At 32.9% G+C, this 4867-nt stretch overlaps 1 protein-coding gene across 3 annotated transcripts in view; it reads right to left on the minus strand.

Annotated features, from left to right (window-relative positions):
* PIAS2 (protein inhibitor of activated STAT, 2) overlaps nucleotides 1-121 on the minus strand; it is a 51104-nt gene extending 50983 nt beyond the window's left edge. For all 3 annotated transcript variants that reach the window (XM_012725897.1, XM_012725898.1, XM_004683882.2), the window contains exon 1: nucleotides 100-121. The gene's annotated coding sequence lies outside the window, so the exon portion shown is untranslated. The remainder of the gene's footprint in view (nucleotides 1-99) is intronic.
* Nucleotides 122-4867: the final 4746 nt, after the last annotated feature.

The following is a 4867-nucleotide window of genomic DNA, read 5'->3' on the forward strand; positions in this document are numbered from 1 at the left end:
ATACAATGACAAGCAAGCACATAAAAATATGTTCAGCATCATTAGCCATTAGGGGAATACAAATTTAAAAACCTCAGTGAGATAACACTAGATACATACCAGAATGGCTAAAATGAAAAACACTGAAAACACCAAATGCTGGCGAGGAAGCAGAGAAACTGGATCACTCCATACATTGTTGGTAGGGATGTAAAATGGTACAGCCACTCTGGAAAAGAGTTTGGCAGGTTCTTTAAAAGCTACATATACAATAACCACACAAACAGCAACTGTACTCCTGGGCAATTATCCCCGAGAGTCGAAAACGTGTTCACAAAAAACCTATGCATAAGTCTTTGTGACACTTTTATTCATGATAATAGCCAAAAACTACACACTTGGATGTTTTTCAACAGATGAGTAACTAAACAAGTCCATATCATAGACTATTACTCAACAATAAAAAGTGATGAATTACTGTTACATATAATAGCATGGGTGTATTTCCACAGAATTAAACTGCATGAAAAAACCCAAAAGGTTACAAACTGTATGATTCCATTGACGCAATATCCAAAGATGAATGGATCCAGGGGAAGGAGAGGCTGAATGGGAAGGAAATGTGTGTTGTTATAAAAATGACACTGTAAGGGCTCCTCGTGGTTGGAAATAGTCTGTATCTTGACTGTGCCCATGTCAATATTCTGGTTATGGTATTTACTATGGTTTTATAAGATGTTAACACCCAAGGAGACTGGGCAAAAGTACATGGGATGTCTCTGTATTACTTCTTACAATAAGTAAATTGACAATAATTTAATCAAAAGCTTAAAATCACAGAAACCAGGGCTATCAGACCAAGTTATCTGAAAAACTCAATAATCACAAGAGCTAAAACTGAAATAAAAGGATAAAATGGAGGGGAAATTTTAAAAATCAGGCAAAAAATTAGCTAATAAAACAAAAAACATAAATGCACTAACATCAAAGAGCAACATGTAATACAAAACAGAAACCTATACATAAAGTCACTACACTGAGAAAATTTCAATTCAACAGGAAAATATACTTTAAATGTTCATCTGCTAGTAAAAATTAAAATATATTTTTTAATTTGATAGAATTACAATCAATATAAATAAAAAACATTTTTAGCAAAAAATTAAGATGTCTACTCTAAAAATATAGAGAGATTTGAACATAATAACAAGCCTACTGCTTAACATGTATAAAATTCTGTGCCCACCATTACAAAATATGCATTCTCTTCACATAACAAAAATCATAAAACTGACTACATAATTCAACAGATTTCAAAGGGTTGGTATCATACAAACCATGCTATTGCTACAACATAATTACAAACCAGTCACCAAACCGGTGGACTCCCATATATTTAGAAATAAAATCTTCCATTAAAGTGGAAAACAGAAAAATACTAACAAGTAAAAAATAAAACACTACATAAAAGCATGTGATCCAGAGAAAGCAGTACATAGAAAATCACAGTCTTAAATACCTATGTTAGAATGCTGAAAATTAGTAAGGAATGTGTCCAATTTGATAAAATAGAAAAGAACAGAAATAAAACCAAAGGAAGTATAAGCAAAGAAGTGAAGAGCAGAAGTTAATGAAATGGGGTAGGATATGTTAAAGATCACAAAAGACTCAAGTTTAAATTCTTCCAAAGGTCTAAAACAGGCAAACTTCTAGCTTTTAAAACTGATCACAGAAAGCACTAAAAAAGGAGGGGTGCTTTTCGAGAAATATCACTGTTACTACAAACCAAGAAATTAATAAATGAATGTCCTAACTTCTGGAATGGGGGTAAAGTGGATTGCTTTATAAATATAACCTACTAATATCAGCTTGAAATTTTGAAAATTGAACAATCTCATAACCAAAACAACCAAATTAGTGATTAAGAATTGTCAGTATTACTCATGATTAAGGCAAAAATACTATATTAACTAAGTTCAAACTGAGTCCAATAATGGAAAAAAGAGAGAGAGAGGAGACAGATCAGGGTTGTCGTTACACCTGCAATACTAAGTTGGTTTAAATAGCAGAAAATCAATGTATTTCACCATGTTAACAGGTTATAGAAGAAATACTTATTTTCTCAAAAGATGCAAAAAAACTTTTGATAAAATTCAACATCCATTCATGATTTCTTTTTTAAAATTAGAGCAAACTAGTAACAGAAAAGAACATCCTTAGCCTGAAAAGATTATCTACAAGAAACCTACAGCAAGCATTATACTTAACTGTGAAACTCTGAAAGCATTCCCTTTAAAATCAGGAACAAGATCAGGATGCCCCCATCACCGCTTCTATTCAACATTGTACTGGAGATCCTAGCCAGCACATTAAGACAAGAAAAAGAAAGAAAAAAAAGCATAAGAATTGGAAAGGAGGAAACAAAGAGATCATTATTCACAGACAGAACTATCTACATAGAAAGTCCAAAAGAATTCTATATGTTATGTATCACAATTAGGAGCATGGCACAGTTGTTATTCAAACTCAGATGCACTTCAATATACTACCAAGGTAGAATGCTGTTATATTGATAAAAAAAATACCATGTGTGATACAAAAACAAGGCACCTAGAAATAACTAATAAAATATGTGCAACAGTTTAGTTAAGGGAAATTAAAATGACGAAATTTTATTGCACAAGGTCTAAATAAATGGAGACTATACTGTTCATAGTTAAGAAAACTTTATTAACATTAAAAAAAGAAAATAACAAAATGAAAGCTCCTTCCAAACTGATTTATAGATTCAATCTATTTTCCATCAAAATCCCAACAGGGTTATGTGTACTCAGTTTGTAGCAACATAATTTAAAAAGATAATCTAAAATTACATAGAAGAGCAAATAGCCAGTAAGTTTCCTGAAAACGACAATGCAGGACTTGACCCACTTCTGTGTCCCTCAACAACTTAGACTGTTTCAGATCAACCTTCCCTGTAAAAACCTGAAAAACTAAACAGTATAAAAAAACATCTGTTTGAAGGCATGAAAGTAGCAAGAACCTAATCAGCCTAGGAAAGGAATCCAAACATTTGATGCACCTTTTCCCCTGGTGATCTTTTCTCTTGGAGATATCTGCCAATGAGAAAAGGACAATGAACAGGCTGAGAAGTCAAGCACAACTCTGATTCGACATGTAAGTTTGGGGAAACAAGTTATCTGCAAAATACAATTCTTAAGAGCTGGTATATGGGACACACAGTGAATCGCAAATCAGTATGAAAAAAAAAACAGGAGAGCCAATATAAAGATGGACAAAGGACTTGGGCACTTCATGAAAGATACCAAGTGGTCAAGTATATTAAAAGGGGCTTAGAATCAATACTCATTAGGGGAATGCAAATTAAAACCACTAAACATCCACCAACGTGTCCAAAATTAAAAGGACAGGCAAGGGACATGGAGCAACCAGAAGCCTACGTTGCCTATGGAAGAGACAGACAACAACTACATGCAACAATATGGATGAATTTCCATAGAGCAGGGAAAGCCAAGATACAAAACATATTTTGTAGAAGTTCCATTTATGTGAGCTCAAACAACAGGCAACACTAAGATGTTAAAGTCAGGTTAGTAAGTTAACTCTGAGAAGCTTAAATGCTGAGAGGGGACTCAGAGGCAGTTTCTAGAGCACTCATAATGTTGTCTTGACCTCCATAGGTTTACACAAAGAAAATGCACCCATATTTATTCTCACAACCCATGCTTTCTATAGGTGCAATGTTGAGAAGTTTGTTTTTATGGAAGTTGTTATAATTATGACGACACTGTTGGCATGGACTAATAAACTAGAAGTCAGAAAGTATAGATAGATAAGTCCAACTATTCTGTCAGGAATTTTATTTTTTAAAAAAGACCTAGAACAAACAAGGGCAAAAGACATGAACAGAATTCCAGAAGAGGGAAGAACATGTTAATCAGAACAGTAAAAACATGCTCAAATTCATTAACAAAAAGGGGAAAACAAAAACTAAGAATATTTTATACTTGCTAGCAGCAACTTTTAAAGTCTGATAAAAGTGTTAGCAAGAAATCTAAGCAATGACTACTGCATTGGTGAAGGGAAGCAAACGCTGCCATCACCCTCTTTGGAAAATGGGACTACCCAGTATTGCTGAGAATCACAGATCCTTAAGTCCTGGCAATGCTACTCTTAGGATCACTCTAGTAAAACATACATATTCACCCAAAATGAGAAAATAAAAATTACAAACTGCATATTATCAATGCAGGTCAAGCTTTTTCAAAAGTAAATCCACTGAAAACTTAGTTTTGTTTTTTAGCATTTTAGTTTTTTGGATTTCAGAAGTGTGAATAAAAAATTTGAGGACCTATTTAAAAAAAAAAACAAATTACATGAATTTCCAACAGGAAAATATATAAATATATAAACTATAGTATATGCCTATAATGGAAAATTAAAAACAATGATAAACAAAAAAGTCCCAAATTCATACAATATTACTCCATTTGTATAAAATTTAAGATACCAAAAAAAACCCACCTATATGATGCAATGTATATATAATGTTATTTAGTGATATATTGTAAATGTGGCCAGGGAACGCACCCTGTTGAACTACTTAAGTTGGGTAATGCGTAAATGTATGTTTACTGATGTCTTACCTGTAATACTCTTCTGTACCTATTAAATAGGTTAAGTATTTTAAAATTAAAAGTTAAGAATAACAGCCAAAAACATAAACCGGTATGCAATTACCACTTTAGAGAACTGTCTCAAGAGAACTTCTTTAAAGAAATTAGCATCCTTGGAGAAATTAAGGTATTTCCCCCCATAAATCAAGAACAGTTTTCATTTTTTTTCCCTAAAGAGGTGGGTGGAAAGG

This window comes from Condylura cristata, unplaced genomic scaffold, assembly GCF_000260355.1.
Source record: "Condylura cristata isolate star-nosed mole 26May11 unplaced genomic scaffold, ConCri1.0 scaffold00016, whole genome shotgun sequence".
Classification (NCBI taxonomy): Eukaryota; Metazoa; Chordata; class Mammalia; order Eulipotyphla; family Talpidae; genus Condylura; species Condylura cristata.